We start from the raw sequence: 24,991 nt of genomic DNA on the forward strand, positions 1-24,991 counted from the left end.
TCAAGGAATTTATTCCTTGAGGCTGATCTCATTTCTGCAAAGTTGTGATTAGTTTTGCAGGTTAGTCGTTGCTTTGAAAGTCTTTTTGCCAGGATGCCTACGATTATTGAGCATATAGAGCCATGTGGTAGATGCGGCGAGGAAGGGCATGACTCTATTGGATGCATGGCAAGTGTAGAGCGTGTCCTTGCTTATCGGAAATACAAGCAAGGAGTTCCTTTTTCTCAGCTGTATGAGGAAATAAAGAATGTATCTGCCCCTTCTACGCCAGTGCCGCAGCCGGTTTCTCCTACTGCAAATGAAGAAATTGCTGAATTAAAATCCTTTGTGATGAGCATGTCACAACAGTGTGATGAGAAGTGCTATAGGAAAGACACAGTCATAACGAAATTGATGGAATAAGTCGCACAATTAACACTCGCGAAAGACCAAGCCGAGCTTCTACCGACATGCAATTCAGTTAGTGCAACGAATTTACGAGTTGGCTTTACTTATGAAGAGCCAAAAGTACCAGAAGACGGGGTTTTAACAGCTGAAGATACCCCGGAGGATGATTTGGATGAGTTTTTAGCCGAAATGCTTGCTGCGTGTGCTGAAGACACTCGATCGAGTGATTTATCTACTCGATCGAGTGAATTAATTCATCCCATCACTCGATCGAGTGAAAATACTGGTCGATCGAGTAGTGCAGAATTTGATGTTGGTCGATCGAGGGATATTCTTACTCGATCGAGTAAGTATGCTGAAGAAATCACTCGATCGAGTGATAAAACTGGTCGATCGAGTGAAACAGAAGAAGAGAATGGTCGATCGAGTGATAAAAGTACTCGATCGAGTACCAGAAGTGGCGGAGACCCTATTTTACTATCTGATTCCGCTACCGTGTCATCTTCCCCTACTGTGGAGACGTCACGCATTGATAAAGGTAAAGAAAAAGTTGCGGGTCCACTCATTGCTACCAGAGTGCCCTTAACAGGTCGTCTGAAGGACGCAAAGATCGAGCGACAGTACGGTAAGTTTGTGGACGTTGTGAAGAACCTCCAGGTAATGGTCCCTTTTTCCGAACTTGTTACTCAGGTACCTACTTACGCTAAGTTTATGAAAGATATTGTGACGCGTAAGAGAAATTTAAGCGAGTTTGAGACGATTTCATTTTTGGAAGAGTCTAGTAATTTGCTTTTAAATAAGGGTCCACCTAAAATGAAAGACCCGGGCAGCTTTTCTATTACTTGTGTTATAGGCAACATGGTTATTGATAAGGCCCTTTGCGATTTAGGAGCCAGTGTTAGCGTCATGCCCCTTCCTGTTTGCAAGAAACTGAACATGAGTCATTTTAAAGTGACTAACATTACCCTACAGATGGCTGATAGATCTGTTAGGAAGCCCTTAGGTGTCTTAGAGGACGTGCCTCTGAAAATAGGCAAGCTCTTTATCCCAGTAGATTTCATTGTTTTAGATATAGCTGAGGACACCCGGACCCAAATTATTTTAGGAAGACCATTCCTTTGTACAGTTGGGGCCGTTATTGATGTCAAACAAGGGCGTTTGACTCTTGCAGTAGGGGATGACGCGATCACTTTCAGTCTGTCTAGCACTTTGGCTCGGCCAATGATAGAGGATACCTGTTATTCGGTTGATATTATTGATGAGTCTATTTATGACTTCTGGTCGGGTTCTTTTATGAAGGACCCACTAGAAGCCCTTATGCTTTTTGATGAGTGTGCAGATAGCCCAGACGACGATGACGCTGCGTTGGATTTGCTTGTTGATGATTTGGATGAGCATGAGGGAGAGCAAGTGGAACAAATGATTAGCACTCTTTGCTCCATTGAGGTAAAGGTACCGGAACGTAAGCCTCTCCCTTCTCATCTTAAATATGTTTTCTTAGATGATACAGAGCAATATCCAGTCATTGTTAGTGCTAAGCATAATGATGATCAGCTGACTTCTTTGTTAGCTGTACTTAAGAAAAACAGGAAAGCAATGGGCTATTCATTGGACGATATCAAGGGGATTAGTCCCGATGTTTGTATGCAGGATAGAGCTGGAGGAAGATCACAAACCTTGCAGACAGGGTCAGCGCCGGCTGAACCAGAAGATGCAGGATGTTGTGATGGCTGAGGTAATGAAGCTGCTAGATGCAGGTATCATTTATTATGTTGGTAATTCCAAATGGGTAAGTCCAGTACAGGTGGTCCCGAAGAAAGGAGGGACAACTGTTGTTAAGAATAAAAAGAACGAATTAATACCTACTCGAGTAGTGACTGGTTGGCGGATGTGCATAGATTACAGACAGCTCAATGCCGCCACCAAGAAAGATCACTTTCCCCTTCCTTTTATTGATCAAATGGTAGAAAGATTAGCTTCTCATAAATTTTTCTGCTATTTAGACGGGTATTCAGGGTTCTTTCAGATCCCTATCCACCCAGACGATCAGGCTAAGACTACTTTTACTTGTCCTCGGGGCATTTTTGCTTATCGCAGGATGCCTTTTGGTTTGTGTAATGCCCCTACCACCTTTCAAAGGTGCATGATGGGGATATTTTCAGAGTATATTGAGTCTATCATGGAAGTTTTTATGGACGATTTCAGTGTATATGGAAGTGATTTTTCTAACTGTCTGTCTAACCTTGAGAAAGTGTTGCAGCGCTGTATTGAGTTTAACCTTGTGCTGAACTGGGAGAAGTGCCACTTTATGGTCAACGAGGGAGTTGTCTTATGGCACTTAGTTTCTGATAGGGGGATAGAAGTTGATAAAGCAAAGGTGGAAGTGATTCAGCAATTACCACCTCCTGTCAATGTTAAGAGGGTGAGGAGTTTCCTTGGTCACGCTGGCTTTTACTGCCGGTTCATCAAGGACTTCTCAAAGATTGCTAAACCACTTACACAGTTGCTCCTTAAGGATGCCCCTTTTGTGTTTACTGATGGCTGTCTTTCTGCTTTTAACAGGTTAAAGCAGGCTTTAGTCTATGCGCCGATCATACAGCCTCCCGACTGGGACTTGCCATTTGAGATTATGTGTGATGCGAGTGACTATGCACTAGGAGCAGTGCTGGGCCAAAGGAAAGACAAAGCTTTGAATGCTATCTACTATGCAAGCCGAACTCTGGATGAGGCTCAAGTGAAGTACACTACCACTGAGAAAGAGCTGCTAGCTGTAGTTTATGCCTTAGAGAAGTTTCATACTTATTTAGTTGGGTCAGAAGTCACTGTTTTTACTGACCATGCAGCTTTGAAGCATCTCCTTGCTAAGAAGGAGGCTAAACCACGGCTACTGAGATGGATACTCCTCCTTCAGGAGTTTGATTTGCAGATCAAGGATAAGAAAGGAGCTGAGAACGTTGAGGCGATCACTTGTCGCGATCGATGCGACAAGAAGGGGAAGATTCTCTACCTATTGATGATTCTTTTCCGGACGATACTTTAATTGCTGTTATATCGTCTATTGTTAACCAAGAACCTTGGTATGCAGATATAGCTAACTTCGTTGTCGTGGCAAGTGCCGCCCGACCTTTCTCATCGCCAGAGGAAGCGTTTTCGTACAACGCTAGCAAAGATTTGGGATGACCCTTACTTGTTTAAGGAATGTGCAGACGGTCTCTACAGATGGTGTATTCCGCAGTGGGACACCAAAGTAGTCCTGGAAGGCTGTCACTCCTCTTCATATGGTGGTCACCACGGTCCATCGCGCACCGTGGCTAAGGTACTTCAGTCTGGTTTTTACTGGCCTTCTTTGTTTGCTGACGCCAAGTCTTTTGTTTCAGCCTCTGATGCTTGCCAAAGATCAGGGAACATTTCAAAGAGACATGAGATGCCACAAAACGGCATCTTAGAGGTTGAGGTTTTCGATGTCTGGGGCATTGATTTCCAAGGACCATTCCCATCCAGTAAGGGTAACAGGTATATCTTAGTGGCTGTAGACTATGTATCAAAATGGGTTGAGGCAATTGCCTCACCCCATTGTGATGCTAAGACCGTGATAAAGATGTTTAAAAAGATCATATTCCCCCGATTTGGTGTCCCTAGGGTCGTCATTAGTGATGGGGGAATGCATTTTAAAGAAAAGAAACTCACTTCTATTCTGTCTAAAGTTGGTGTCCAACACCGGCGTGGTTTGGGGTATTATCCCCAAACTAGTGGTCAGGTTGAGGTCTCTAATCGTGAGCTGAAGGAGATCTTGTCTAAGGTAGTTTCTAAATCACGGAAAGAGTGGAGTCTTAAGTTAGATGACACATTAAGGGCTTACAGAACTGCCTTTAAGACACCAATCGGTGCATCCCCTTATAGGCTAGTTTATGGGAAATCGTGTCACTTACTTGTTGAATTGGAATGTAAGGCTTGGTGGGCAATTCATGAGCTTAACTATGATCCTAAGTTGTGTGGTCAGAATCGTCTTTTGCAGCTAGATGAGTTGGAAGAGTTTAGGCTTAATGCCTATGATAGCTCGCGCATTTACAAAGAAAAGACGAAGAGATGGCATGACAAGAGAATTCTACCTCGGGAGTTTCATGTTGGGTAAAAGGTGCTGCTATTTAATGCCCGATTGAGATTATTTCCTGGCAAGCTGAAGTCCAGGTGGAGTGGTCCTTATACGGTGACAGCTGTTACCAAATTTGGATCCGTGGAGCTCGAAGATTCCGAAGGTCATAGGTTCAAGGTGAATGGCCAATATGTGAAGCATTACCACGAGGCGAATGACACAGACAATCGCGTTGAAGTCTTGTATTTCGACACACTTGACGCGCCAGTTAATTGATGCCAGAAGGAAGGTCGTGCGGGACCTCATAAACCAGCGCTCTCCGGGAGGCAGCCCGGACTGTTTTATTGTACCTTTGTTGAACTATTTTTTTTTTTTTTAGCTTTATGTTGAACCTTAGACGCTGTTTCACGAACTCTCTATGTGTTTCCTTGCTTTAAATGCGTGTTTTGCAGGTCCAAGTACTCGATCGAGTGGTTTTCTGCTCGATCGAGCACTTTCTGGGGTAGTCTTCACTCGATCGAGTGATAATTGTCCTCGATCGACCAAAGTTGAAATCGCATCCGCTTCGATCGATCTGGTTTTTCGCTTCGATCGAGTCCTTCCTTTTGCCAGTTCACTCGATCGAGCTGTTCTAAGTTGCTCGATCGAGTAGTTATGTCTTCCAGCGGCTGTTTTACGTCTATGGAGCTGCTACTTGACTTTCTTTGACCTCCCATGTTCATGGTTGGTTTGGGGAGGTCCCTCTATACGACGTTTTGTAAGTTTTCCGACTCCACTTATCCTTATCCCTTCAGTTTGCATTCCTTTCCCTATTTTTGGTACAATGAGGGCATTGTACGGTTTGGTTTGGGGAGGTATGCATCCATATCTGTGTCTGCATGTTTTCTTGCATTTTCGCTTGCACGTTTAATTATTTTCGCATGCATTGTTGCTTTAATTAATTCCAAAATTCAAAAAATTTAGAAAAACTTCAAAAATTCAAAAAAATTCACGTTTAATTTGAGTCGGAACGTTTGAACTTTGACGCTACATTGAATCTTTACTTAAGCCTGGCATATTCTTGACATTTTGTTGGCATGATTAGGTGCATAATCTACGAGTTTTTGTTTCTCTCTTATCTGAACGAATATACTTGATTCATTATGTCGGCAAGCTACATTACATTCTGAGGTTAGAGCCTTATAAACTGGTGACATTCATGACCGGTTTCATTTAGGATGTGAGTAGTACTCTCTTTAAGGCATGTAACATCAATTTGCATAAGCATGAGTCTAGACTTCTTAATACCTGTATGCATTCGGTCTGTGGATGGTGACGCATGTTAGGAGAGGCAGTTCCCTTTATTTCATTCTACCCATGAGCTCCACATAGCCAAATTGCCTTTTTGTCCTTTTAACTACTTTCTATAATACTCCCTACCCTAGCTGAGCTAGAGACGAGTAGTTGTTAGAATGTTTTATTGCAATTTGGTTATTCTATCTGATTTCAGAGGATGGTGGAAGAATTGAATGGAATGAAAGAAAAAGAATTGTTGAAAAAATGAAAAAAATGATGAAAAAAAAATGAAACGAAAAAGAAAAAAAAAAGAGAGAGCGAAAAAACGAGATAAGAAAAGAAAGAAAAATCTTGTGTGAAAAAAAATGAGAATTGTATAATGACTTTCACTCCCATGTTTCACTTATATCTTATGGGGAGTTGACGAGTTTTTGGTGTTTTGTGAGTTTAGTGCATGGAATTTGCACCGTTTCATCTTATTATATTGAGTACGAAGTTGGGATGCAGTTTATGTTTGGATCCGTTGTTGCTAGCCTGGCTATTAACTCCACATATCCAAATTCATCTTAGCCCCTTCTTACCCATTACCTCACTTACCCAAATGTAAGTCCTCGGCATGTGTCTTGGTCATTAGTATGGTTGGAATGCATATGTACGGTTGTAGAGACTCTATTCATGTTAACTGCATGCATGTTCTTATGCATCGAGTTAAGTGAGTGTCTTTACTTCTTCCTATCTTTCACATATATACTCACCCTGTGCCTAATTTTGAGTGACGAGCGACCCGTGAGAGTCCGATATCTTTTGAGTCTTGCAAGGTCGACGGTTCAGTAAGTTTGAAACATTGATTTAACTCGTTTGCACTTCTCATTTGCCACTTTGTCAGCTGTTGCATTAAATTGGTTCTAGTGGGTGATTTGTAGCTGATGCGTTGGTCCCGTTCCATTGTTTTTTTCTTAGTTGCATTCATATTTGCTTGGGGACAAGCAAAGATTTGGTTTGGGGAGATTTGATGCGTGTCTTTTATATAAGGTTTTTACCTCATTTTCACACGCATTTCTGTACTTTTTATGTAGCATCTAGTTACAAATACCCCCGAATATTCTAATTTGGTTCGTTTTATGTAATTTGCAGGAATTGACCGAAAAGGAGCTAAACCGAGCCTTAATCCGTCCCATTTGCATGCATTTATGGAGAATGAGGAGCCGGAGTTTGGAAATCTAACACTTGGAAGACGCGTGAGCTGGATTCGGGAAGTGTTTCAAGGTCTAACGTGCTTAAACAGCTCGATCGAGTAGATTTTATGCTCGATCGAATGCTTTATATGCCTAAGGATGCTCGATCGACCACTTTCTAGTATACACAAGAGGAGACAAGCAAGAAGTGCTCGATCGAGTGGTTTATTTCCACTCGATCGAGAGGGTTGGTGCTAGTTTGCTCGATCGAGTAGTTTAATTCTACTCGATCGAGTGGTTTGGCCTTCTAAAGACTTTTTTCCGCCTAATTATCTTATGGGCTTTTGTAATTAGTCCATGGATTAGGTTAGAATGTGTTTTTCGTATAAGACTGGGGAGTGAACAACGTAACTCTCTTCTTCCCTCCCTTCTCTTCGTTCGATTCATTTTACTCTAGTTTTTGCCACTGTTACTTGGATTTTTGTCTTTCTTCTATACTTTGCTACTCGGATTCGGATTTGCGATTGGTATTATTATTCTTCTTTTATCCTTAATCATATTTACTGCTTGAATTCTTCTCTCTTTATTGTTATCGTAATAATTGCTTTAATTCGATCTTTATTAGTTATAATGTTTACTTCCAATTATCTATTTGTCATTATTATTAATTCGATGGTAATGAGTAGCTAATTCCCCCCTGCTAAGACTATAGGGGATCCATAATCATGAGGGAATAGTAATCGATTTATTGGGTTAATGCGGGTATAATCTCTGTTGTTTAATTACTGCAGTTAATTGTATCTGTCTGATTGAGTCGACGCGATTAGATATTTATATCTTAGTGACCCTTTACCTGGACCGAAAGGTTGGAAAAGGCGAGACTAGTAGCGAGCAATAGGGTATTGTAGTGAGGGCGAATGCTAAGCTATTTACGCTCTAGGGCGAATTAAGGACCGAAAGGTGACGTTCGTTACCCCTTAGACTGTATTTGCATTGACCTGAGACCTAGATTACTTGACTGAATGATTATGGTGAACCGTCTATCTTAGTTGTTTCTCTTTATCTGATTAATTCCTTCCTCTTATTTTCTCTTCCTTATTCTTATTAGTTTAGAATATCACATTTAAACCCCCCCCCCCATTTGGTTACCTTGACGAACTTAGATTTAGCAGACAATTTCCTACCTCTCTGTGGATTCGACCCGACTTCCCTAGCTATATTAGTTAGAGCCAGTTGGTTATTTTTGACAGGTACACGACAGGCGTGTCACTGCCTACAAACAGTCAGTGGCCAGGAGTTATAACAAGAACGTAAAAATCGGGCTCCTGGAGGTAGGAGACCTGGTTCTCCGAGAGGTGTTCCAGAACACCAAGAATCGAAAAGCAGGCAAATTCGCCTACAAATGGGAAGGACCATACTAGGTAGAAGGAGTTGTTGGCCATGGTGCATACAGACTGATGACTATGGACGGTCAAATCATACAACGCCCATGGAACATACTTCACCTGAAGAGATATTACTTTTAATAATAAGTAGACTCTAGTTTTCAGAATAATGTACTATGAGAAGCCAAATCATTTTTAAAGATAAAATAAAAAATTCGGTAGTAGGCATACTGCCAGTTTCACTCTTATTTCTGGTGTCTTTAGTTGTTTTTAAAACTTTAAACTACTATTGGATGGTGTGGTCTGGTAGCGTCCTGGGACCACAATTGCTCTGGTACCCCATGAGATGGCGACAGGTACTTCACACCATTCTGATAGATTTTCCTATTTTCAGGCTTCTCTAAGTACATCACTTTGAATTCTGGTATCTATGGTACTTAAAAAGGATGTCTAGCAGGACTGTCAACTGCCAACGCGGGGTGACAAGGCACATGGCACTCAAACATGCCTAACCTATTTTCTCCACAAGGAGCACCCTCACCAGGCGGACTGTGGAACATACGAAAGGGAGCCGGGCCGACGGTGAATACGCTTATCCAGCCTACCCCCGATACCACCCCGGACGTAGCTCGCACTAATCGCACTTAATCAGGGCCCCAGCATGCATGCAAAAACGAACATGGAACGTAGGGATATCTGCGCTACCAGAATCCTGCAGCGTCTCCATCTGGTCCTAGAATGACGATAAACTTGCCTCAATGACGTCCCTGTTGGCATTAAACGAGATGAACACACCTTGCGTCATGAACAAGGTTAAGTAGTCCAAAAACTGCAGCATACGCCTAAATCAGCCATCCGGCTGACACGGCAGCTAACTTGGTCTGAGTCAGTCTTTTCAGGCTTACCAGGCTGGTCTAAATCAGCCTCCAAGGTTGACACGACCACTCCTCCTTACATTGCGGCATACGCCTAAATCAGCCATCAGGCTGACACGGCAGCTAGCTGAGTCATAGCGTTATCCTTTTCAGGGTGACAGGACTCGCCTAAATCAGTCAAACAGACTGACACGGCATAAACTTCCTAAAAACAGGGAAGATAAATAACAAACACACGATATGTAAGCTAAAACCTTGCCAAACTATGACAAGGGGCATTTCAAAATATGGCCAAAATACGGCCCCAAGTTTAACCGCCACCCTGGCGGAGCAAACACAAGAACAAGTTTAAAACTTACAAAGTCTGCCACCTCTGGGCCAGACTGCCAAAAAGTTTATCAAAACATAAAAATTTAATTATCGGTCACATTAATGATCTCCACTCGGCATCTCCTCCGCCTTCGACCTCTCATTTCGTGCATCGCTCACTGAGCATCCTCGGCCGCCATAGCTCCCCGAGCTCCGTCGCACATCCCGGGACATTCCAAAGACACCACCCCCCCGCTGCTGCTCGGCCAACGCAGAGAATTCACCTCACCAACTTCAGGCATCAAAGCACGCTCAAATCGGGTTGGGTGGGGTAGAGCATCTCCATTTGCTTCTCCTCTTCCTCTATATGGCTCTTTGGGTGGGAGCCTCCTCAAAGGCGCATGCATCCCGCCGATCTTTCTCCGCAGGTGGCATAGGCAACAACGTTGGTGGCCGGGAGATCACCACCGATCTTCTCCTCGATCGCTTCAGAGAGTCGAAAAGTGCCGCACACCGCCCGGGTTCGAGCCACCGATCGGCCCCCTCCTTCAACTTCTTCTTAGTGACAAGCAAGCTCGGTCTTCACTCCACCACACGCTCCTTCGGATCAACCCGCTTGTGCGGATGATCTGCTGATCTCCTTCAGCTCCTGGTTCTTGGCGCGGTAGCACGGCTGGTGGTCTGCACTATGTTGATCATCTTCCTGTTGTAGAGTGCAGACTGAAGAGTCTGGGGCATAAGTAATCCGAAGTCAGCAAGAGAGTTGAGAGGCAGAATTTAAGCAAGAAGCAGATGGACAGACAGGCAGGTAGAAGACAAAGAATATTTACCATGAAGGCGTTGTGCACGTCGTTCTCGGCCATCTCCTCTAGGGTGAACTCCGAAAACATTTCCTCAACAGGAGGAAAGAGCAGCTGATCAATCTCCGGCCAGTAGGGCACCTTGTCCACGTTCCCAAAGCCCTCTGGGAAGTGAGCGATAATGCCTCCGCTGGATGAAGCCCGGGGACTGGCATGAGGAGTAGGCGGATGGCGAGATAACGGGTTAACCTCCAGGGGCACACGCACAGCAGAACTAGAAACTGCAGGAGGAGTCTGAAAAGAGGCAGCAGGAGCACTCCTCTTGGAGGCAGAGGCCACATCAGGGCTGGCAGAAGGTCTCTTTCTTTTAGCACTTTGGAGGATGAGTTCCAATTGATCAACCTTTGAACCTGCAAGCACGCATAGCCTCAGGCGATAGAATGCTTAAAACGTCGTAAACAAAGATGCAAACGAAAGTGGTTACGTAAACCTTACCGAGAAGACATACGTGGGCTGATTGAGGAGGATTGGAGGAAGAAGCGGTGAGAAACCAGGAAGGTGTCCGGGAATTTTCTCTCGGACTCGAAATACTCGAATGACTTGCCGCAGCGAGGATCTTGGCGCCGATACGGGTGAGGTCGCAGGGGCCTGCACGAAGGCGATGAAGTAAGCTAGTAAGCAGCGAGATAAAACAAATCAGGTAACAGGAAAGCTACTTACTCGAAGTCAGAACCCATTTCTCGAAAATATAATCGGCAGGAGGCTAGATGGAGTCCTTCCTCACATAGAAGAAGTCCTCGAACAATTTCTCATCGTGAGATTTTGACACATGTTTGAAGGGAGCCTCTCCACGGCCCCGGAAGGAGAATTGACCCTTGCCCAGGGACCTGATGTTGTACATATGGGCCAGATCGCCCAGAGTGACAGATTTGCCAAGATTTCGACTCGACCGGCCGAGAGTAGAGAAGAACTCTCCAAATGGCGGCAGAGATTTGTGCCATGGCGAAATTGTTGGTGAAGATAAAATCTTGAGCGAGTTTCGGGAAAGGGAAACGGAGGCCATATCTAAACGGATATAAGTAGAAGCAAACCCACCCTGGACGGAGGGCGTCAGCTTTCTGTCCCGGTTCAGGGATGGCAATATCCACCCCATCACCAAGACCAAGCAGGTTCTTGATCGTCGGAATGTCGGCCGGAGTTAGGACGGAGTCACAATCATGTGGGTGTTTGAAAAGTCCCCGAGAAGGGAAAGTAGGGTCAAGATTACGGTCGGAGTGTGTAGGGGTTGACGAAGACTGCCGAGTTTTACCCATGATGGAGAGAAAAAATGAAGATTAAAAGGAGAGAAGAAGATGGATTACCTGGTGATGGAGACGGGGAGGGAAAACAGTGAAGCCGGTGGAGAATATGTTGGAATATGTGTCCTCCGACAATAATGCGATCACGACTGTTGATCATAATGGTCACATGTTTAAATCTCATTATAAAGAATACAATTGGGAAGTAATATTTTACTGTCAACTGATCAACATATATCGGTAATGATTGGCTGACTAGAGTTTGACATTACTGTCGTGCGACGGTGGTGATCAGTTGATCCCCTAGGTCATACCTGTAGGGCAACACTCTTAATTGATCATTTAATTAATCGTATAATGTTACGAGTTAATTAAATTACTTGAAAATTGACGGACGATTTTGGAAGTAAAATTTACGTATCTCATTGAAATTTGATTAAATAAGATACGGTCTGAGTAATTGAATTATATCATTACTCAGATGAAATTAATGTTTAAATAAACAATTAAATTTGAATGAATTATTATAAATACGATTTATAAATTGGTAAATTATTTTCGTACAAGTAATTATGAATTACTAAGTTGATTTTTGCATATGACGTATTTTTATTAATACGTTGATTTTTAATATGTTAAAAATACATAACAAATTTATGTTACATATGACATGTGACATATTGACAAAATTGACAAAATAAAATGGGTTCCATTTTATTGTGTGTGCCGAAAAATAAGAGGAGGATTAAGCTAATTATATGTTGATTATATTAGTGGAGGGCATGATGATTGCCTATTAGACTAGCCTTGCAACCTAGTGCTTATTGTAAAGAACAACACAAGCATGCATTGGCTCCCCAAAATCCCCCCCCCCCCCTTCCGCCCGGTTTTTGAGATGAAAAACCATTATGGTTTTTCATCTTATTTACCTAATAATACACTAAAATGTAGTTAGTGTAATTCATTCTTTTACTCATCCAAAAATAAGAATTCTAGAGAGACAAAAAAGCTCTCTTCTTCTTCTCTCCCAAAACCGAAATATTAAGTGTTATATATAATATTTTGGGTCATTTTCTACAAGATTAATATTGTACTAGTTCTTATAATATTAATTTTAATTAAGAGTAAGCCTTGGGTATTAAGCTTTGGGAGAGATCCTACACTTGGATCTTAGTTCTTCCATTAAAGGAAAGCACAAGAACAAGAGAGAAAGGTGATCTCTCTTGTGCCCATAAACCAAAAATACAATGTAAGAATAATGTTTCTTCCTTATTTTGTTTTAATGTTTGCATGCATAAGATCAATCATTAATTTTATGACAAATTAAATTAAGACATATATGAATATGTAAGTATATAGATCTACTTTTCCTTCAATCGGTATCTAGAGCCATGGTTGTTTGCATGCAAATCGGTTAAAAGTTTTTCCGAGTTATAAAGATTAACATATAAAACTTGTAAAATTTGTGTTATTATGATATATCACGAAATTAATTCATGCATGTTAAAATTTCTGGTCCTAAAATGTTTTAGGATATTTTGGTTAAATTTACGGATTTTTTATTGTTCATATTATACAATAATGGCATTTAAATATTATTTTATGAGTAAAAATGTCATTTTCGGTCTAAAATTAGCTATACTTCGAATTTTCCAGTGATTTTTGGATATGTTGTCACATATATTATTTTGAGATAACCTGTAAAGTTTTATAATTTTTGGACTTGTTATGCTCGAAAAATGGATTTTTTATTATTAAATTCGGATTTAGGTGAAAAATAGGTTAATATGAGATAAATTTCGAATCTAGTCATAGAAATTTAGTATGATGTAAAGCATGAATAGTGACTTTATTAGTGAAATATTGATAAAACATACTCTATGACTAAAGAAAAACATCATATGTTGCATTTTATTATCTTTTTCAGATTTAAAATTGAAAATTTAATGAATATAATTTTTCTCATGTTTTTATGATTATTTTGTTAAAAAAACCGATAAACCGCAACATTGTTTTTCCGTAAAAATTTCGAAATTTTTAACCTAAGTTTTTGAACATTATGAGTGTCATGGTATTTTTCCAGAATGTTCATGAGTTTAAATTTCAAATTTTGAATTTATTTGAAATTTTGTGATTTATTTGAAGTTTATAGCTTATTTTTATAATTTTAAGTCCATTAATGAACAATTTTATAAATATGAGTTAATTATGGTCAAATAATTAGTGAAGACTAAATTTTGAGTCCTAAGAGGTTAGGGTAATTAACTTATGCATAAATATGAATTTATGTAATTTTTGTGATTATAAAATGTTGAAATCACGCAAATCCGTAAAAACCGGGTAATATACGATATTGGCTAATTAAAGGCGATTTAGCATAAAATTGAGCATGTTCATACATATTGTAATGCTGCATTTTCTTTATGATTGTCATAATTTTAATTTATGTAATTTTTGAAATTATGTAATTTTACTTAGTATGGCCTTAGTTTTAATTGGTATTTCCCGAAATGTATGGAAATATCGATTCGGTTGTAATTTATTGTGATCTCGTATCACCGTTTTGTAATTTAATAGATTTATTTTTATTTTAGTTACAAATGTATAATAGGAAATTATGTAATTTGTTATGTAATTTTATTTTATCTCGGAGTTCCCAAAGACGGATTTCTTCAAGAATGGCGATACATAAAGACGGTGTTACCTCGAGATGCGTGTCACAACCGAAGTTCAAGGGACCAATGGAGTTGGTTTCCGAATATGTAATAGTTAAATAGTTTTTCTATTTTAGGAAGGCCATACTAGGATTTATTTTATGATTGCATTTTATTTAATGTCACATGCATCGCTAAATCGCCATAACTAAAACATGCATCTTCTTTTATCGAGTTTATCGACCGTGTCAATTAAAATTATCGTAGTTCACCGCTTTAGTTCACTTAAAACGTGATAGATAATAAATTGACATGACCTCTCGCTAAAACAATTAATTGAGACATAGCCTTACCAAATAGTAGAAACCATGAAAACCTATTTCGCGAGGGAGTGCGCTCGGCCCCACCGGGGTACAAACCTTGTTACGTAGGGGAAGTGGGTGATAAATGTCTATCCACCGAATTCATGTTGATAAGGGATGTATCGGCCACACCGTGCCCAAGTTAATGTGGGTTTGGATCATGGACACATTTATTCGAAAATTTGGATTGAACTCAACAAAAGATTTTGATAAGGGATGTATCGGCCCCACCGTGCCCTTGTCGGATGTGTTTTGGGCTAAAGATAATTGTTAATGTAATATTATCGACCAAGAGTTCTAAAAGTAGAATCGATTAAACGTTAATCCACCAAGTTATATTGATAAAGGATGAATCGGCCCCACCGTGCCTAAGTCGATATGAATTTGGGTCTTGGAATCATTTATCTAGTTGGGTAGAGGTCAGTAGAAAAATGCATAAAACTTGTTTAAATCATACATTTTACGAGTATTATTATTAAAACGACATTTGTTTTACTCCTTATATTTTGTTTTGTAGACCACTTCTTTTTTCTCATAACAAATGGCAACACCAACACCAAACGCCACGCCTCTCGCTAATACTTCATGGCTCCGATCCTTCATGGATCGATGTAAACTTGAAAAGAATGGGTCAAATTTCTCCGATTGGGATGCCCAACTCAAATTGGCTGCCCAAGGTGACGACAAGCTTCGTTACCTTACCGAGGCCTCTCCACCCGAACCTACTACTAGGTCGACCGCCGCCACTAGGGAAGCATATGAGGCTTACCAAAAGGAGTCCGCCGCAATGAAAAATGTCTTTATATTTGCGATGGAGGCGGACCTCCAAAGGAGAGCCTTTAAAATGGGCAATGCTAATGAGATTTACTCCAAACTTGTGACAATGTTTTCACAAACTCCGCGGATCGTCCAATATGAGGCGGCCGCGGCATTCTTTGATCTCGACTTCAAAGAGGGCCAAAAGGTTAGCCCTCATGTGCTCAAACTCATGGAGCTTGTCGAGACCTTGAAAATTCAAAAGGTTGAAATCCCCAAAGAACTCATTGTAGATAGGATTCTACACTCCTTGTCCAAAGTCAAAGCGTATGTTCAATTCCTGGTGAATTTTAACATGCAAGACAAGGATGTGTCTCTTGAATAATTGCACAAGTTACTTGTGCAAGCCGAGAGGGACATGGGGTTAAATGTGAACCCACCAAAGGATGTGCTTAACATAAGCACTAAGAGTAAGGGGAAGTTCAAGAAGAATGGGAGGAAGGGCAAGAAGCAAGCTCCCACATTCACCAAAGCTAAGACTTGTGAAGCTAGCACTTAAAAAATCAAGAAGGGTCCTCTTGATAAATGCCATTATTGTAATGGTATGGGACATTGGAAAAGAAATTGTTCCAAATACCTTGGTGATATTAAGGCTGGAAAGATTACTCCAGTAGGTAAATGACTATCCTTTCTTTTATGTTTCTAATTCAACTATGGTATTATGATGCAAAGTTGTGATAATGTATCTCCCTTTTTATTGTAAATAGGGCCTCCACCAAGCAAAGACAAAGGAAAAGAAAAGCAAGCTTAAGATACCATCAAGGAGCTAGGAATAGCTTTCATAGAGCTTCGCTTTTTATTGTCTTGTTTTAAATTATGCTTTGGATTTTAGAACCTTAAGTTTCCGTGTTTGACATGGAAAGGTATTTTGGATAATGGGTTGTATTTTGGATAATGGTGACTTGGTTTGCAACCCAAGTCACCCGTTTTATCATTTTATCCTTTGTTCTAAAAATTCGTATTTAATTGCTTGCTCATAAGAAACATATGATTATTAACTTAAAGTGATCTAATAGACAAATATAATGACGGGTTTCATTATATGTCCACATGCTTAAGGCTTGTGTATGATCATTTATAAAGTGATTTTGAGTCTATGAACTCTCTTAAAAGGATGTCAATCACCTAGTATACTTACGAAATCTATAACTATTAGTCAATCTATGAGATAGTTCTCCTTATACTTCAAATCATTATTTGTGTCTCATATGCTATCTTTGAATCTATAGTGCATTTATTCTAAAGATAGAGTGGGAGAAAAATGAGGACACAACACACGAGACAAGATAAAAATTGTGTACTTGTGTATATGAAGATCTACGCAAGAAAGAATGATTTGAATGAAGGTATATCTATTTACATAGTATACCGAATAGATGAGATCTATGGTCTCAAGTAAGTTCTATATGACTAAAGAGACCAAGTAAAGTAATCATAAGAGTATATTCTTAAGATAACTACACGAGGAGACCAAAAGAAAGTTTTGGAAGAAAATTGACTAATGAAAAGTCTTAACAAGTTTTTGACTAAGTTATATATGATAAATTTTGACCAATAGTTTCAACCTTGAGATTTACTTAAGAGCCTAAATGAATCATAGTAACATACTAGTTATGATCGAGTTGCAAGGATTGATATACCGATATCCTCAATAGCTAAGTTAAGCATTAACCAAGCAAATGTCAATTCTTAACCTCATTATGAAAATGAAATGGTTAAACCTCCTTCCGAAAGGGTATTTCGAAGGACGTGTTCTAAATATTATTTATATTTAAATGATGACATTGCTACACATTATTATGATATGTGTGAGTTAGAGATTAAAATCTCTTTCCATAAGGATAAGATGAGACCACTTCAAAATAGGTATTTCGAAGGGATATGATGGGAACATATATGGTTCTATCTTAATAACTTGGCAATGCAATTTATATTTCAATTCTTGAAAAGTTCCGATTGAGAAGTCAATTTCGAAACATATGGAATTGAGAGGGAGTTAGGAAATTATCATATGAAGACATGGTATTGACTACCCGAGTGTGATGTCGACATTTGTCGTTTGAGTTATTATTAACTCACCTTGTACTTTGTTATATCCAAACGGGTTGTGGAGACAATTGAACCCCGTTAAAGTGAACACGGATTAACATTGTATTTGCCCATAGTTACTTGTATGAGGTGACGTCTCGAAGTGACTAGAGTGTGATGCGATTGATGGCAAGTTCAAGTGCCATAGAGTCATGTGAGATGACTAGTCGATCACATAGGCGGTGATGTTAGGAACATTTTGTCGGGCCTAATGACCGCTTATAGAGTTCGGAAATTTATATAGCCTGGTCGTGGCGAGAGCTACTATAGTATTCGAATGAGTCGATTCTTTTGACTAAAGACTATTCACCTAAGATGGCACAGTTTCAGATTAACTTTGATTTGTGTTACTACGACCTTCGTAAATGGGGTCAAATGGGCATATTTTTGGTTATGATGGCTGTGGCTAGTCGAAGGGAATGAGAGCGATAGGAATTGTCCACCCCTAGTCAGGGTTATAACAATGTCTCAGGGCCACTCGAGGAGTAATGAACTGGAAATGCGTGGCCACGCTCGGAATGTATCCATGGTGGATAAATCCGGTCAATCAGTTATTCTCGGATCGAGAAAACCCTTTGTCGATATGATCACTTGCAAGTACGACCTGAAAGACACCTTGCATTGAGTGGGAGATAGTAATAGGACAAGAGAATTGGTGACGCACACTTGTCGAGGACAAGTGGGAGATTGTTGGAATATGTGTCCTCTGACAATAATGCGATCACGACTGTTGATCATAATGGTCACATGTTTAAATAACATTATAAAGAATACAATTGGGAAGTAATATTTTACTGTCAACTGATCAACATATTTCGGTAATGATTGGCTGACTAGAGTTTGACATTACTGTCATGCGACGGTGGTGATCAGTTGATCCCCTAGGTCATACCTATAGGGAAACACTCTTAATTGATCATTTAATTAATCGTATAATGTTACGAGTTAATTAAATTACTTGAAAATTGACGGACGATTTTGGATGTAAAATTTACGTATCTCATTGAAATTTGATTAAATAAGATACGGTCTGAGTAATTGAATTATATCATTACTCAGATGAAATTAATGTTTAAAGAAACAATTAAATTTGAATGAATTATTATAAATACGATTTATAAATTGGTAAATTATTTTGGTACAAGTAATTATGAATTACTAAGTTGATTTTTGCATATGACGTATTTTTATTAATATGTTGATTTTTAATATGTTAAAAATACATAACAAATTTATGTTACATATGACATGTGACATATTGACAAAATTGACAAAATAAAATGGGTTCCATTTTATTGTGTGTGCCGAAAAATAAGAGGAGGATTAAGCTAATTATATGTTGATTATATTAGTGGAGGGCATGATGATTGCCTATTAGACTAGCCTTGCAACCTAGTGCTTATTGTAAAGAACAACACAAGCATGCATTGACTCCCCAAAATCCCCCCCCCCCCCCCCCCCTCCCCCCTTCCACCCGGTTTTTGAGATGAAAAACCATTATGGTTTTTCATCTTATTTACCTAATAATACACTAAAATGTAGTTAGTGTAATTCATTCTTTTACTCATCCAAAAATAAGAATTCTAGAGAGACAAAAAAGCTCTCTTCTTCTTCTCTCCCAAAACCGAAATATTAAGTGTTATATATAATATTTTGGGTCATTTTCTACAAGATTAATATTGTACTAGTTCTTATAATATTAATTTTAATTAAGAGTAAGCCTTGGGTATTAAGCTTTGGGAGAGATCCTACACTTGGATCTTAGTTCTTCCATTAAAGGAAAGCACAAGAACAAGAGAGAAAGGTGATCTCTCTTGTGCCCATACACCGAAAATACAATGTAAGAATAATGTTTCTTCCTTATTTTGTTTTAATGTTTGCATGCATAAGATCAATCATTAATTTTATGACAAATTAAATTAAGACATATATGAATATGTAAGTATATAGATCTACTTTTCCTTCAGAATAAAGGGGAAGGAAGATTGAGGGTTTAAGAGAGATGAGTTTTTTGAAATAATTTGAAGTGGTTAATGAGAGTGAAGAGGGACGTTGGATTTATAAAGAGGAAAGAGGGAGTTGGGTGCGGAGAAAGGGGAGTAGGGCGGCTGGAAATGATGGGATGCATGGGAAGAAGAGAAAAGACGGCGTAGGGTTTGGCATTTCGTTACGTAAATTCCTTGCTCGATACTTGAAAGCGTACTTCGCAAGAAATTTGGGGCAAACTGTTTGGGCTAAAAATAGTACAATAAAGAAGGCCCATCGGATAAGGTAAAGATTATGAAAGAAGAGGTAAGGAGGAAGGGAGCCCGCGGTCTGGAAAAGGGAGATGGGCTTGATAAGGATCAAGAGCCCACCGTGGAAGGTGCCCGCGTTAAGGAAAGGAGTGTTAGGGAGAAGTCAGGGAGAAGTTAGGGAAAATTTAGGGAGATTGGGGAGAATTGGTAAAAGAGTTCGGGTTTGGAAAGAAGTCTTTATGGAAATAATATTCCCTTTCCATATTCGAGGTAGGACATGTCTAGGGTTCTTACCTTATAAATAGCCAAGGAAGTAAATCAAAGAGATGATCCAAGACAACTCATTCAACACGTCCGTATTCATACAACAACAATCAAGATCATATCTCAGCAAATAATATACGCTCATTCTGGATCTTGCAGGCCTGGCGCCTAGGGCCAGCAGGATTAGCTACGCATCGCAATTGTAATCATCCTCCAATTCATATAGTGCAATACTTGGCAGGGTACTGTCCCTCCCGCGGTTGTTCCCACATTGGGTTTTCCGCGTCACCAAAATCTTACATGTCAGTTTACATTACGTACCTTATTTTCCGTTCACTTATTGACATACAAATCATCATACAATCGACCAACGAATATAGACTGCATTGACCCTAATTAATCGACTTAGGTAAAAAAGACCTAAACAGATACAACCCATTATTTAAAATGTAAATAGAAAGACATTTGCATTTGCATTTGAAATTCGACAAGAATAAAAAAAGGAAATCACAATAGTTTCATAACTAATTAATCTTTTATTCATTTAATAATATTACGCCACATAAATAAAAATGCTAATAATAAAAAGGCTAGGATTCTAAAAACCCCACCACTTATTACAAATAATAATAATAATAATAATAATAATAATAAATAATACTACGACTTAGGCTACTCTTCCATCTTTCCCTTGCCTTTGTCATTTTTATCATACTTTTCATCTCGACCACGAGCCGGGCGCTCCTGTGCTATCTCGGACCTAATCACCAAAGGTCTCTCGCGCGGTCTAGCCTTACCATTCCGATCAATCACCATCTCTGCGGCAGTAGAAGTCTTCGGTTTCTTCGACGGATGAACAACTCGGAATCCGGCTTCTTCCTCCCCATCAGTCAAATGTTTCTGGTTCTCCTTCGCTACCTCACGAATCTTGTAGTCAACAGGCTCACGCTTCCTCAATTTCTCGCGCTCCTCGGGAGTAGTGGCCTTCCTCCACTGCAAATAGGTATATGATACCCACAATGAACTAACAGAAGGATGTAAGAACCACATGTTTCTCTGAGCCCATTTGAGGGCCCACTCTCTACGACTCTCGGCAGTATGTGCCACTGCAGTCTGAGGAACAGTATCAAGCTTAGGAATTCTCTGTTTAAGGCCCACCTGCCTCATCAGTCTCTCTAGGAAGATGCATACCATGAATTCCAAGCCAGGAATGCGTACCGATCGAGTAGGATCTAAAGATGACACTCCAGCAACTGACTTGAGATGCCACCATGGCATAACCCATCTGATCAGGGGACCACCTACATTCTTCAGCTTGTTCTCCCAATAGTTGCAAACCCGAGTGAAGTCAACCATATAGAGCCTGGTCTTCATTGCAATCGACCGGGCATGGTATCTGGGTACATTAGCTGGGGGCTCGATCAACCGCAGACGCTCCATGAGCCAAACCTACCAAAGACAGGAATTAATATCCAACAAAAAAAACGGTTGGTATTGTACATGAAGGTTCTTACCTGCACAATAATGGGACTTCCCAAATAAGGAAGCTCGCGGTTGGCTTTTCTGTTATCCAGCCCCAAAATGATCTCTCATAGGCACAGACAAGTTGGGCTCCTGCGCAGTTCCATTTGCTCAATCAAGCTCAAGTAACGAGGATCCCCTCTCATTTCCTTATCAACATGCCCTTGGAGGACATAACCATGCAATAGGCAAAACCCGAATGCCCTACGCCTCGCCACATAAGAGATGGAAGGGTCTTCTCTGTTTATAAATCGATCAATAAAATCGACCATACGGACTCCTTTTGAGGTTACAAGACGATCAACCTGAGCTTTCGTCAATCCAAGCAAATCTCTAAACTTCTTTTTGTACCCTTGAGAGCTAGAGGGTATAGCAAGCATATTTTATGGGTCCCATCCTCCAATTCAAGCAATTTCCTCAGGAAAAGGGCAGATATCGCCTCCAGGGAAGGCAAACACGTGGAAATTAGGGTCCCAATATTCGAGACAAGCATCCAAGAATGGTTTTACAACCTTCACCAGTTTCAGACTCAAGATTGACCCCAAATTGAAAGCACCCATTGATGCGTGTCCTAAATATGATGTTTTACACCCTATTTTACACGCATTTCAGAGCTCAATTTTGTAGTTTATGCTACTATTTGCCCCATTTCGTCTACTTTCGTATTTTTATGTAATATTACAGATTTATGCGGAAATGAGTAGAAACCGAGCCGAATCCGTCCCCGGGTACCTTGCATTGCATTTGACGTGAAGTATTTACTCAAGAAACGAACTTGGTGCGCATTTCGAGGCCTGAAAGACAATTTTATGAAGAATTAGAAGCGGATTACCAGCTATGGTGGTCGATCGACTGCTGCCCCTGGTCGATCGACCAGAGCACGACTTACAGAAGCTACTGTTCAGTGCAGACCAGTCGATCGACTGCCTTAAATGTTCGATCGACCATCACACGAGCTGACGCGCAAATTATAGAAATAGAATGAGAATTCCGAAGCCGATTGTATATTAGGTTTAGGAATAAGTGTTACGTTATATTCCTATATAACGTAATCTGACATTATCAAGTTTTTATACAGTTTTATCAAGTCTTTTATCATCGGTAATTAGGGTTCTCAAGATTGTTTCGTTTTCAATACAATTTACTTTTGCCTTCGGTTTCTGGATCTTTGTTCTGCAATTCTTCTCTCCTGTTTTCATACGGTATTTCCGCTGCTCCATTAATCAGTTTTATTGCCTTTATTTCGTTCATAGTATAGAATTGCTAGAATAGTTTCCCGGAAGCCAAATTATCATTTTATGCTAGTCTTTTGTTCAGTTAATTTAAGCACGAATTCGTTAGCTTTATTTGTTAATCTTATTGATGTTTTTATCATGAGAATGAGTAGCTAAGTACCTTGTTCTAGGATGTAGGGAATCTGTAGAAGTAGGCGGCATTAGAATGGGAAGACCTAGAACGCGCCATGGTCGATCGACTGGGTTCCCTGGTCGATCGACTGGCCACGTGAGATATGCTTCGTTTTAATTAATTTAATTTCCATATTTGACGAATCGAGTGCACGCGACTAGTTGAATGTTTAGGAATTGACCGACCCAATAAAGATCAAAAGATAGGGAAGGGAGATAGCCTACCTAATTAAGACGACTAGATTAATGAGATCGAAAGATGAGTTAATTTAGCCTTTTAAATCACTTTTCAGGACGAAAGTTAGCATTAGTGATATTAGGGACCTGTAGCGAGATCGAAAGATGCTACCTGTTAAGAATGGACCGAGAGGACTTCTTATTTTCCCGTCTCACGTGTTTGTTTTAAACCTACCTGTATACTGCTGCCGAAACTATAGTGAACCGACCATCTTAGCACCCTTTTTATATTTGATTTCATACATTTCTTTAGTTTACTTTTAATTTTATTCCCATTAGTTATAGACCAACTTAAAACAAACCCCCATTCATCTGTTACTTAAAGACTAAAATCAGACAACTAATAATTGCATTCGCCTCTCTGTGGTTCGACCTTGCTACCGCTATCTATAGTTGTAGTTGGAATTATAAATATTATTTTTGACACCTTACGACGGGTATCAAATTTTGGCGCCGTTGCCGCGGAGGCAATTGTTTAAAATTTTTAGTTGTTTCTATTTTTAGTCTTTCTCTTAGTTTAAGGGACATTTGTTCCTTAAACTATTCTCATATTCTATTTGTAGTTTCTTCTTATGCGCAGGTCACAGGGTGGTGAATTACTACCGTCCAATCCTGAGATTGAGAAGACTTTGCGTGAATTGAGACGATCATCTAGAGTATTGCCGACAGAGGAAGAGCTGAGTACTCTGTCTAGTTACTACGAGAACGAGCTATTTGAGGAGGATCCACCTTCATCACCTATTTCTACTTCCTCAGCTGAGACCATCACATCTCCAGACATGGCTGAAGAAGCAAGTATAGCCAAATCACTCGAGCCGACGGTGAGAATCTCTATAAGGGATTCGCATTACCAAGGACGGACAGAAAATTCGAGCCGAAACCGTCCTATATCAACTTGGTTGAGAGAAACCATTCGGGAGCGCATATGAAGATGCGGCTAAACATATGGAGACATTCATTGACTCATCGCTATTCCATACCCCCACCAACGGTGTGACCAGACAGGTGAAGGAGACTATGTTCATATTCTCTCTTCGTGATGCTGCAAGGGAGTGGTACCGAGACCTGGATCGAGCTGCTACCGGGATCACTGATTGGAAGTCGCTGGCCCTAGCATTCTACAAGAAATATTTCTCTGCCTCGAAGACAAATGCCATTAGAGCTCAGATCACGAGCTTTAAACAGGGTCCTGATGAGAATTTTCATGAGGCATGGGTCCGTTTCAAGAAGCTGGTGCAAAATATTCCGCACCATGGGTTTGAGAAATGGAGCCTATGCAATCAATTTTATAATGGGCTTTATGACGATCAGAGGGCTATCTAGGATGCGGCAGCTAATGGTAGATTCCAGGAGAATGTTGGAGAAACTAAGGGGTGGAAAATTATTGATGATTTGGCCACCCATAAAGCTGAGTATGGAAATTCCAGGGGAAATCAAAGGAGAAGTGCTGAATCCTCTTCTGTAGCTGCATTAGAGGCTCTTACGGCGAGATTTGATAAGTACGAATTGGGAGGAGCTTCAAAAGGAGGGATCTATCATGTGAATGCTGTTTCAGACGGTCCTTTCATCTGCAAGAGATGTGGAGGAGAAGGACATGTTTCAGACAACTGCAGCATTCCCTATGAGTCTTGTGCTGCCTTTCAACATTATAGGCAGACAAACACTTATTTTGAGCCGAATGTCCATCCGAATTTGAGGTGAAGTAGCCAAAATGTCCTAAATCCGACTTCACCTCCACAGCAGCAGTAGCAGCAGAATTATGTGCCCCCTCATAAGCAGCAGCAGCCATATCAAAAGCCTCCGTATGTT

The 24,991-nt window shown here is 40.2% G+C and overlaps 1 non-coding gene across 1 annotated transcript; it reads right to left on the reverse strand.

Moving 5' to 3' along the window:
• Positions 1–24,334: 24,334 nt before the first annotated feature.
• LOC141615999 (small nucleolar RNA R71) lies at positions 24,335–24,441 on the reverse strand. The gene has a single exon (XR_012530380.1). It is a non-coding gene; the product is annotated as a small nucleolar RNA R71 (small nucleolar RNA).
• Positions 24,442–24,991: the final 550 nt, after the last annotated feature.

This window comes from Silene latifolia, chromosome 11 (assembly GCF_048544455.1).
Source record: "Silene latifolia isolate original U9 population chromosome 11, ASM4854445v1, whole genome shotgun sequence".
Taxonomy (NCBI): Eukaryota; Viridiplantae; Streptophyta; class Magnoliopsida; order Caryophyllales; family Caryophyllaceae; genus Silene; species Silene latifolia.